General features: G+C 40.6%; 1 long non-coding RNA gene across 1 annotated transcript in view; it reads right to left on the reverse strand.

The window, feature by feature from the left end:
* Nucleotides 1-6,805: 6,805 nt before the first annotated feature.
* LOC120408534 overlaps nucleotides 6,806-12,752 on the reverse strand; it is a 131,492-nt gene continuing 125,545 nt past the window's right edge. Inside the window, exon 3 of the long non-coding RNA XR_005600758.1 lies at nucleotides 6,806-6,982. This is a non-coding gene — a long non-coding RNA (uncharacterized LOC120408534). The remainder of the gene's footprint in view (nucleotides 6,983-12,752) is intronic.

Here is a 12,752-nt window from a genome sequence, read left to right on the forward strand (position 1 = left end):
TTCTCACCGTGAAGCTATTGTGTAAGCCCATTCCCACCTCCATCTTTTCTCTCATCTCCTCCTACTCCTCTGCTCTACCCAAGCCCCTCAGTTTACTGCTCCTTTGGGCCACTCACCATCTCCTCTCCCGTGTATACTAGTTTTATTCTGGTGGAACTCAGCTGACTTCAAGGGTTTGTGAAATGAAACAATCCATTTTCAGTGTGTTAGCCCAGAATTTTTTAAGAAACAAGACATCACTTTGGCATAAACTAGTTCTGTGGTACAAAATTGTCCAAGCCAGATATGTCTAAACACTGTTTGCAAGGTCAAATTCTTCTCCCTTTTTTTTGTTTAGATAATACGGACACCAAATCCTGCCCTTACTTTACACCCACAGCACCCCATTGATGTCAATGGGGTTCCACTTGGTGTAAGTCAGAGCCTATGTTGCCCCATAGTTTGTGAATTTACTATAAGCATAATAAGCTAGAAGGATAGATAGTCTGACGTTGTATTGTCTTTTCCACAATAACCCTCTGTGACGGGATCCCCAGGGTGCAGCCTGGGACTATGGGACTGCTGTGCCCCCTTAACTCTCCCCAACCTGGGCTGTCTTTTGCAATGCCTTACTAGTGACCAACAGCAAACCCCTCCAGGTGCAGTTATCACTCAGCACTACCGCATGTGGAGACCCACGCCCAACTATATTGCATGAATGCTCCCAGAGCCACTCATGAATCACACAGGGAAAGGCACCAGATGCCACCAGCAGAAGGCTTATATTCTTTTTTGGTGGTTTGGAGTCTGTAGTTTCCGTATCTGAGTGTTGCTCTTTTAAGACTTCTGAAAGCATGCTCCACACCTCGTCCCTCTCAGATTTTGGATGGCACTTCAGATTCTTAAACCTTGGGTTGAGTGCAATAGCTATTTTTAGAAATCTCACATTGGTACCTTCTTTGCATTTGCTCAGATCTGCAGTGACAGAGTTTGTAAATCAAACAACATGTGCTGGGTCATCATCCGAGACTGCTATAACATGAAATATATGGCAGAATGTGGATAAAACCAAGCAGGGGACATACAATTCTCCCCCAAGGAGTTCAGTCACAATTTTAATTAATGCACTATTTTTTAACACAATCATCGGCATAGAAGCAAAGACAAACTTGTTTGTCTTAGCGATTGGCTGAACAAGAAGTAGGACTGAGTGGACTTGTAGGCTCTAAAGTTTTAGTTTTTTTATACATAACTGCACTCAAAAACAAAACAATCTACATTTATAAGTTACACTTTCACAATAGAGATTGTAGTACAGTACTTGTATGAGGTGAATTGAAAAATACTATTTCTTTTGTTTATCATTTTTACAGTGAGCATTATACACTTTGTATGCCGTGTTGTAATAGAAATCAATATATTTGAAAATGTAGAAAAACATCCAAAAATATGTAATACATTTCATTGGTATTCTACTGTTTAAATAGTGCAATTAATTGCGATTAATTTTTTTAAATCACAATTTGAGTTAATCACATGAGTTAACTGTGATTAATCAATAGCTGTACTTTATATGCAATATCACAATTATATATAGATGAGGAATATGGAGGGTTACAGGGTGCTCCCCCAAGGTTCAGAATCATCATCAGTGATCACCCTCCATACCAAGGAACCCCTGCTTTGAGAGTCAATGGAGAAGAGCTCCAGGAATCCTGAAAGAGTTGTGGGGGCATGAGGCCTCTGGCAGATGTGTGTGGATCTCACAGGAGCCCACACCCCTAACTGGAGGCCTCACTTCCCCTGCACTCCAATGCCCTGCCCCAGCCCAGAGCCTTCTCCTGCACCCTGAACCCCTCATTTCTGGTCCCATTCCAGACCCATACCCCCTTCCATACCCCAGCCCTGTGAAAATGAGTGAGTGTGGGGGACAGCGAGAGATGGAGGGAGGGGGGAATGAAGTGAGCAGGGGCGGGGCCTCGGAGAAGGAATGGTGAAGGGCGACAGATTTTTGTCACTCAGATTTCTGCTCCTGACTTTATTTATAGGGTAACAACACATTCGTTCTCTTCAATTACTGCTGATACCTCCCACTTGGCCCACGAAATAGCATTTTCTAAGCCTGACACTAAAATCTTTTATTTTTACACAGTGTGGCATTAAAAACTCAACATTTGTTGGCCCTGAACCTACAGTAACAGTGGTATCTCTTACACTAGTATACAAGATACAATAGTCATTGTGCTGTGGAAGCTGTTGAGTTTTTAATGTGTCTCACTGGAAAAACTCTTAATTTAATTTTTATCGGGCATAAACTGTGAATCCCGTGCAGTGTCAGCTGCTTCTACCGATCTAAACGTTTAAGGACATATTTTCAGCTGTAGCCTCTAAACCCATACCACCAAAATCATGAATGAAACTGTTTGTGTGCAAAACCTGTATTTCTATATGCAAAGGGTATTTGTATGCGCAATTTAGGTAGTTGTTACAACCCTACTATTCTGCTTTCATGCACATACAGATAAAGGCTAAACTTTACATGTGCAAATGGATGCAGGCACAACATATGCACATATGAAATCAAAGAGCAGTTTGAAGCTCACTGATGATTTGACCTTTGATGATAGCAGATTTCAGTTCCCAAGCAGAAGTGTACAAGCAAAGAGAGAGGCAAGGACTGCCATCATATTTATTTCAAAATATGCACTTTAAATGACTCTTCCTTGCTGAAGTCAGACTATAAATTAAGCATTGAGATAGTCAGGCTAACATTTCAAAGTTAAGATATTTTTGAAGGAAATACAAACTACTGCTAACCCAACTGAAAGGCACTGGACAAAACTACTATTTTTGGAAAGCCAGAATGGAAAGATAGTAACATTTTTCTATAAAAACAGCTCTATTTGGGTCATATAACTGATCAAATATTTGCGGCACCATGCAAGATTCCCTGCTTGATAAAAAGCAGATAACCTCTAGACTAAAATTAAGAAAATGCCAGTCATAGCAAGCTCAAATAATCAGGATTGGAGCCAGTTCTACAGTAACTAGCTTGAAAGCCTTCTCCCACTCATCACCTGTTATGCCACCTCAACTCACCCTGGATTGTACAAAGATATTTTTGCTTCCCATCTGAGCTATCTTACTGTTCAAAGTCTCTGTGAGGGGAGGGGGTGTGGGGAAGCATGGTGCTTTTAGTTGTCCCTGGAAGGCACATAGATGAAAGATGTCCCTTCTAAGAAAGAACTTCTGCCATTGTGGTTTCAAACCACTGTGATACAACAGAGACTGACAGGCTTAAGGTCTTTCTCATGGTTCTTCAGAGGTGCTAGTTGAAAAGCTGTTTTTTTTAAGCTTTGTTATCTGGGCTTGTTTCCAGTATTTACATTACTTTACCAATATCTGTTCTATATTGTCTCTGTCACAGAGGTTCAGATACTGTACATTGTATTTTATAGCCCTCCTGTTTCCTTTTAACTTATGACCTTTACCGAGAATGAATGCATTTGTCTGCAGACTATCAGTTGAAAGGGTTGAATCGCGTGGATTTGGCATCAGTAGAAAGTGCTCAGTTGCTTTGTAATCCCCTGTATAGGGTTATTTAAAAAGAAAAAAAAATGATAGAAAATAAGAAATGCAGGAAATTAGAAAGCTCACTCTGAGCCTTTTCTCCTGAACCACCAAGCAAATTTTAAAGTTTGACCAAAATTTTTAAAAGGTAAAACAAGGTAATCTGAAAAGGGATTTCATTATATCCATTGCACATGCTTCTTGATTTCTTTTCTCATAAAAATAGTTCCCCACCCCCTCTATACTGCTCACACAGGCCGTGATCTTAATTGTATCTGCATGTGTAGAACCCTATGCTCACCTTGAGCCCCACTGAATTACAGGACTGGGTCCACTATCAGTTTCAGAATATTTAGATTTAAAAAAAAAAAACACCAACACAATTTTGCTTCTCCCTCATTGTTTCATTGAAATCTATCATTGTAGTACTGCATCTGTGCACCTTGAAATGAGAGTCAGGTTAAAAAAAATCACATACATAACTAAAAGCAGCTTCAGTTATTAAAAGTGTGTGAAAGGGTCAAATTTCAGAAAGAGAGGCTAATGGTCCCTTTGTAAAAGTGAGCTTGTACCATAACTGCTTGCCTGCATTTGTTCACAGTTGTACATGCAAATTAGGCATATCTAAGTGATGAAAGAGGTCAGGAGAGCTGGCAGTTTCTGAAGGAGAGAATATTAAAGGCACAATTGCAGACCATCCCAATGCGAAGGAAAGAGATGACTAGTAAAACACCAATATGGATGCATCAGGAACTCTTTAATGACCTGAAAAATCAAAGAGGAACCCTATAAAAAATGGGATCATGGAGAAAATTGCGAAGGATAAGTGCAAGAGAATGGCATAAGCATATAGGGACAAAATTAGAAAGGTTAAGGCACAAAATGAATTACACCTAGTAAGGGACATAAAGAACCTCTGCTTATTGCCTTTTAAATACATTAGGAGCATGAAAAAGATGAAGGAAAGTGTAGATCCCCTATTAAGCAGGAAAGGAAAAATAACTGATGACATGAAGAAGGCTGAGGTTTTTAGTGCATAACTAAAAGGTTAATGGTGACCATATACTCAATGCAATATTGACAACAAGGGGAAGGAACAGAATAGGGAAAGAAGGTTGAAGAATATTCAGATAAGTTAGATGTATTTGAGTCAGCAGGGCCTGATCAAATTCATTCTACGTACTTAAGGAACTAGCTGAAGCAATCTCAGAACATTAACATTAGCAACTATCTTCATGAACTCATGTAGGTAGGTGAGGTCCCAGAGAACTGGAGAAGGGCAAACATAGTACCTATCTTTAAAAGGGGGAACAAAGAGAACCCGGGAAATTATAAACAGGCTTAATCTGCAGCAAGGAGAATTTAGGTTAGATATTGGGAGGAGGGGAGAATTCTTTCCATCTCTAAGGGTAGCTAAGCTCTGGAATAGGCTTTGTAAGTAGGATGTGGAATCCCCATCACTGGAGAATTTTAAAAACAGGTTGGACAAACAGCTGTCAGAAATAGTCTAGGTTTCCTTGGTCCTGTGACAGGACAGGGGGCTGGATTTAATGACTTCTCAAGTTCCCTTCCAGCAATACATTTCTATGATTCTATGCCCTGAAGTGTTTATATCACTTATATTTGGATAAAAATGTATAACTGCATGTATTAAATATATATGTGCTTAATCATATTGAATTCAACCAAGTTATTGAGTTCAATTATATTTTTTGGCAGCAAGTTTCATAGGTTAATTGTACACCATCAGGAGCAGCTCCAGGCCCCATCACGCCAAGCGCGTGCTTGGGGCGGCAAGCCACAGGGGGTGCTCTGCCGGTGCCGCGAGGGCGGCAAGCAGGGTGCCTTCGACGGCTTGCCTGTGGAGGGTCTGCTGGTCCCGCGGCTTCGGCGGACCTCCCGCAGGCGCTGAAGCTGCGGGACCAGTGGACCCTCCGCAGGCAAACCGCCAAAGGCAGCCTGCCTGCCATGCTTGGGGCGGCAAAAAGCCTAGAGCCGCCCCTGTACACCATATAAAAGTCTTTGAATTCTCTTCTCAGTTTTACGTGGCAAGATTAATGTATATAACATTTTAATTTTAAACAAAGAAACTGCTTCTCTAAGAAAATTTTAATATCTGATCAGTGTATTTATTTCTCAGCCCTTGCACTGCAGCTGAAATTGTTTTCTCCCTTTTTTTTTGGTCATCACACTGACCATGCACTTCTGGGCAGACACATTTTAATCTAAAAAGCCATCATAAATATCCCAGGTTCAGATTTGAGTTGCATTAACTGGAAAAGGCAGATCTCTCAAATGTGATACTCCAACAATCAATATATTTTCCTTTCAGAACTGGAGAGAGACACCCACTCCCTCTTCTCCCCCAAGAGAAGGCAGGAAATCTTGCAGCATAAAAGGAAACCACACAATCTGCATGCTCAGGACATTTATTAGCATTGCTTCCGCCCTTGGCAACATCATCCATGCCACACTATTGTTGCAGGTACTATACAAAGACTGTTTTTGGCAAGTTAATTCAAATAGCATTGGCGGAACATGGTATGCTCACCAGCCATCTCACTGGTTTAATACAATTGAAATTTGCCAAACCTACATCAATCACTTGTCCAATTTCCTTTAGCTCTTTTCTTTTTATGGGACTATGGTGTTAAAATTTAATGATGCGTTTCAGTGTTTTCTAATTTAAAAACAAAGGATTTCCCCTCCGCCCCCAGTACATCAAGAACAGACTTCCATTTTGGTCCTTGTCCTCTTGCTGTGTAGCAGCTATTACAGAATTGCCACTGCGGACATCTGGTTGTGGCAAGTTCTCATTATGAGGCATTTTGCTGCATTAAACTTGTTGAAGGATATTTTCTCAGTGACAGCTGGTCACAGACATTTCCTCTCTAGTAGCATAGATAATGGGGCATGGATTTATTATTTTGAACTCCAGGCCCCACAGATACTAACACAGATAACATTTCATTACCAGTATGATTCTGCAGCTAATCATACAAGATTCCTACAATAAAATTGTAAACCGTGAAATTTCACGGTGGCCAGATATCATGGAAGATCGCAATAACATGAAAGGCCCATGAAAGGAATTGTGCTTCTCAGGTGACTTGAGAGCATTAGCTGCAGGGGTGGAGGGGGGATCTCTGGTTTCAAGTGTAGGAGTTATATCTTCTGCTCTAAGGGAAGAGCTTTAACCAAAATTGTCAAAGCCAGTTATTTATTCTTAACACATCAGAATGACAGTTTTGCTTTTCAGTGGTGCCATAGGCAAGAATGGTTACATATTTCATTTTTTTTCCCTTTAAGTCTTTGGTTCTGGTTATTTCACACGTGGTTTGGCAAATGTGCCTTGCTCTTTAATGAGGGGTATAATTGCTTGGAAGCTTCATTCCATCCTTTCCTTTGCAGTTCACATGATTAGTACATATCTCTAAATACAAAAAAATGTTAGCAAGTGAAAATGCTGAATTAAGCTCAGTGTTGCTTTTATTCTAATCAGCCTTTATCACCTAGGCTATGGTCTGGCATATTGGAGACTCAGTGAAATCTAATTGAGCATTAGTACAGGCAGAGCATCCAGTACAATTACTCATGCTAACTGACAGAATAATTCCCCCACACTCTACCCCAGCAACCTGTAGTCCTAACTAAATCAAAAACTGTTGAAACCCAATGGGAGTTTTGCCAGGTGAAGGATCCCAGATTGGGTCCACAGTGACTCAGTCAGAAGAAACAGTAGCTGAGACATTTTGATTTTTAATTTTTTTTTTAAACATAGAAAGGAGGACAGGCAAGTACAAGACATTTCTTAGACATTTAACTAAATCCTATGTGGTTTTGTTTGTTTGTTTTTTTTAATTGTGTTGTGTTCTTACCAGAGCTGTGGGTAACATTTAGTGTCACAAATTGCAGAGACTGTTGTAAAGCAATTCAGGGGTTTTTTTTGGCCATTGATCTATAAAATGAAATTATCTACCATAGTCAGGCCTGCTCCTGCAAATCATTACTCCCATTACTCCCACTTCACTGGATTCAAAAGAACTCATCTAGGAATTGAGCTTTTATTAGAAGTTTTTAAAAACAATTTTACTCCCCCTTCCTCATCCCCCAAGGCAAATAGAATATAAAAGTGAACATAAACAAGAATTCCTCATATTATACACCATAATTTACTGAGGGGAAAATTCTATCCAATTCCCTCACAGCGGGGTCCACTGATTATACTATGCCTGAGAATTCACAGATGTTTGGATCTTAGCTTTAGTCTCAGGCTCATTTTGACAATAAAATAAGTAACATCACTGATTAGTCCTTTAATTCCTGTGATTGCTGCTTCATCTCTTCTAGGTCTTCTATCAATTTATTGTTTGAGACAGTTAATATAGGGTCCACTTGGTTATGTGGAACACCACAGTATAGCTGTTAGCACAGGGTGGCACAGACAACGCTGCTTGCCATTCTGGAAAGCGTTCTTCTAATGAACTCTCACCAAGCAGATACAGAAACATAGGACTAGAAGGGACCTTGAGAGGTCTTCCAGTCCAGTTACCTGCACTCATGGCAGGATTAAGTATTATCTAGAGCATCCCTGACAGGTGTTTGTCTTACCTGTTCTTAAATATCTCCAGTTATGGAGAGTCCACAACCTCCCTAGTCAATTTATTCCCGTGCTTAACCACCCTGACAGTTAGGAAGTTATTCCTAATATTCAACCTAAACCACCCTTGCTGCAATTTAAGCCCGTTATTCCTTGTCCTATCCTCAGTGGTTAAGGAGAACAATTTTTCTCCCTCCTCCTTGTAACAACCCTTCATGTACTTGAAAACTGTTATGTCCCCTCTCAGTCTTCTCTTCTCCAGACTAAACAAACCCAATTTTTTCAGTCTTCCCTTTCAGGTCATGTTCCTAGACCTTTAATCATTTTTGTTGCTCTTCTTTAGACTTTCTCCAATTTCTCCACCTCTTTCCTGAAATTTGGCATCCAGACTGGACACAAAACTCCACGCTGATTAGGCCTCAGCTGGAGTAGAGCAGAAGAATTACTTCTTGTGTCTTGCTTACAACACTCCTGCTAATACATCCCAGAAGGATGTTTGCTTTTTTTGCAACAGTGTTGCACCATTGACTCATATTTAGCTTGTGAGCCACTATGACCCCCCCAGATCCCTTTCTGCCGTAATCCTTCCTAGGTAGTCATTTCCCATTTTGTGTGTGTGCAGTTGATCCTTTCTAAGTGGAGTGTTTTGCATTTGTCCTTATTGAATTTCATCCTGTTTACTTCAGATCATTTATCCAGTTTGTCCAGATCATTCTGAATTTTAATCCTGTTCTCCAAATCCTCTCAGCTTGGTATCATCTGCAAATGTTATAAAAGTGTACTCTCTATACCATTATTTAAATCACTGATGAAGATAATGAACAGAACTAGACCCAGAACTGATCCCTGTGGGACCCCACCAGGGGTGGCTCTAGGATTTGCACCGCCCCAAGCAGGGCGGCACGCCGCAGGGGGTGCTCTGGCGGTCGCCGGTCCCGCGGCTCCGGTGGACCTCCTGCAGACGTGCCTGCGGATGCTCCACCGAAGCCGCGGGACCAGCGGACCCTCCGCAGGCATGCCTGCGGGAGGTCCACCGGAGCAGCCTGCCGCCCTCCCGCTGGCGCGCTGGGGTCTGGAGCCGGCCCTGGACCCCACTCAATATGCCCTTCCAGGTTGACTGTGATCCAGTGATGATTACTCTCTGGGAATGGTTTTTCAACCACTCTATAGTAGCTCCATCTAGATTGTATTTCCCTAGGTGGTTTATGAGAATGTCATGGGAGACAGTATCAAAAGCCTTACTAAAGTAAAGATATACCAAGTCTACTGCTTCCCCCAATCCACCAGGCTTGTTACCCTGTCAAAGACAGCTATTAGGTTGGTTTGACATGATTTGTTCTTGACAAATCCATGCTGTCTGCTACTTTATTATCCTCTAGGTGTTTGCAAATTGTTTAATTATTTGCTTCATTATCTTTCCAGGTACTGAAGTTAAGGTGATTGGTCTGTAATTCCCCAGGTTGTTCTTATTTCCCTTTTTATAAATGGGCACTATATTTGCCCCAGTCCTCTGGGATCTCTCCTGTCTTCCATATTATACAACTGTAACAGGCACCTCTAACTCAAAGAGCTTGACTGTGGGAACCAAAGTAATAGACATGGATACATCCCTCTTTTGCCTGGCTTTCTTGTGTTCTTTCATATTTAGCCTAGATTGTAATTTCCTTGGGGCAGGGAGCCTGAGGTTTATTCTCTCTGTAAAGCGCTAATGTGTATCTAGAGCAGTATATATACAAATATTAAATAATAAATATAACAAAATAATTTTGCTTTTCCACTTTGTTTGGCTAAGCTTTGTTAATGACTAAGGGTTCAGCCCTGCAAAATGCTGAGACAATGAAAGCAGAATTCTCGCAGCTGTGGGCTGGGAAAATGAGATTTCATGGAGAAAGTAATGTATGCACACACAGAAATGATGCAAGACATTACAATAATGCAGTTGTCGAGGTAGTTTCCCCATGATGTAGTAAAGTGGAATATAGACCCAGACATTTTTAAACAGTAACCATAAAAGCCTTACTTCTCCCTTTTATATTAAGAATGCCTGCATTTGTCATTAGTGCAGCTGCAGTCAAATAGGGAAATGAAAATCAAATCAATCCATAATTTGCCTGAACAATACAGTCAGTGATAGGGCGCTATGCTGTGCAGGGAGGGACTCTTGTTGAGCTCAGAGAGGGAACAAGCCAGAAACACTGACTCACTACAGCTGCAGAAATGCTGAGATAGCAGCTTGCTCCTGAGGAGCAGTGAGCTCATGAGGTTACAGAGCAGTCAAATGAGTACCAACAACACGTCCTGTTACAGTATTTGTGTTCTGTAATGCCCTCTGGATTTACAACAAATCGTTTCCAAGACATAAAACACGCTATTTCCACACAAGGTTTTTCATGTGCAATTTTTGATTAAACTTGAATTCTTTCCAAGGTTCCACCCCGCTGGCATGCAGATTTTGCAAATACACTATGCTTATGTAAACTGATTCCAGATTAAGAGATAGGCCAACAGAGAATGTTTTTGAAAATCCCAGCCTTAAATGCTAAACACATTCATGTTATGCACTTTGAGTTTAAGCCTCTCAACAGCCCTCCAGAATAGAGAAGTTTTATTGCAGCCATTTTGCAGTGGGGGAGTTGAGGCACAAGGAAGTATAATGACTTTCTTAAGGTCACACTGGGATCACATGTGATCCCAGACTCGCAGTCCTCTGCTTTTATATGGCATGCACTATTATAGCAGCTGAGCATTTGATAATCTTTAATGTAGTTATCCACCCTGCACCCTGAGATAGGGAAGTATTTTACAGATGAGGAACTGAGGCACAGAGAGACTAAGTGTTTGCCTACACACAACAGTTGTATAATTTGAACTCTCTATATAGTTAGAGTGGTATAACAACCACAGACCCTCACCCCCCAGTGTCATACAGGTGCTTATACTAGCATAGCTTATTCCTGTATGGAAAGGAGATAAGCCATACCAATCTGTGGCAACTTTACACCAGTATAACTGCATCCATGTGAGCGGTTGTAGGATACCAGTGTACCTGTATCAGTATATACACACACTAAATCTGTGGCAGAGAAGGGACTTGACCCCACATCTCCCAAGTCAGTGTCCAAATCACCGGACCATCCTCCTTTTCCTGTACATACTCTTAAATGTGACCACTTTTCCTGTACTTCATGTAAGCTAACATATGGATATTTCAAGCCCTTCTCTCTGTTCCAGTGATACATGAGCCAGAGTCTGATCTCATTTATACAGGTATAAAACTACCAGTAATGCCACCAACTTCAAGGGAATTACTCTATATTTACACTGGATACAATAGCTGAGGTCAGAATCTAGTCCACAAGTTGCCAGATCCAGAATGGACAGTTACAATATAAAGTATGGCTTCAAAACTGTGGACGTTAATTGCAATAATCTAAAAACCATACATCACACCATTTTCTTTTTTTAGTGCTTTTGTCTCCTTCCATAAGTGACTATTAATAATACAGCAGGTACAGGACTGTCCATCCTATAATATATCATCATAATTATGTGCCGTTTTAATATCAGAACATTTCAAAGTAATGATAAAAGTAATTACCACCAAGAACAATTCCGGTCAACATGCAAATTTGTTTTTCAAAAGTGTCATTAAAAGAGGTGTACAAAAAACATTTCTCCTAACATTTGCTGAAGTATGCTCTCATCTCTTTAGTGTTCATTTTCCCATTATCGCTGAGCAATCTGGTTTTATTTACACAATCCTTGTGCAAAGCAATTTTTAATCTCACATATTTGAGAACTCAAATGCCTCTTCCTAACTGCTACCTCTCCCAGTCCTCTAAATACGGGTTACATTCATCGAAGCAGGGAATGAAAATAAGATCTGAGTTCATCTGGCATTGAATACTGGAGACTGAATTCTGATAGCAAAATGCCCACATCCAATCCACAGAGTTTAAAATAAATAAATAAAGCACAAAACATTTGAACTGAGCAAACCAAATAAATGACAGGAAATTAAGATTGTCTCATGAGCATTCTGTGAGGAGAAAGGCTAAATGAATCAAGTAAATTATACAACCTTGAATTATTTGCTCAGCATTAGTCAATAAATATTTGAAGCTATAGTCCTTTAGAAGTGACAGGAAGCTCATTATATTGCTAACTGTCTATACCATCAATGTTTTGCATTTCTTTTTCTTAGTTTATTCTTTTTCCAGGTTGAAATGTTGTACCCAGACAGCTTATCAGTTAGCCTTGGGGGAGTCTCTCTTTGCCATTCAGAACTATGATAGGGGAGACAGTGCCAACATGCTAGGAGCAGCCATAAGGAGGAGGGAAAAAAGCCATTGTCAAGCCTCTTTCTTATTCTCAGTTCTCTAATTAGCATTCAACAAAACAGTTTCATCAAATCAACTGAAAGCCTACTGTATGATTCAGTCCATATAATGTTGCCCATTGCACTGTCAAAGTTCTTACGGCAAGAGGCTGAAATGTTGCCACTGGACTGCTATGAAAAGAAGGAAAAGGATGTTAGAGAAGCACAAAGGGCTTTAAAGGGAATGAAGGATTCAGTGTTTCAAACTACGGGTGTGCATCTCCT

Source organism: Mauremys reevesii, linkage group 6 (genome assembly GCF_016161935.1).
Source record: "Mauremys reevesii isolate NIE-2019 linkage group 6, ASM1616193v1, whole genome shotgun sequence".
Lineage (NCBI taxonomy): Eukaryota > Metazoa > Chordata > Testudines > Geoemydidae > Mauremys > Mauremys reevesii.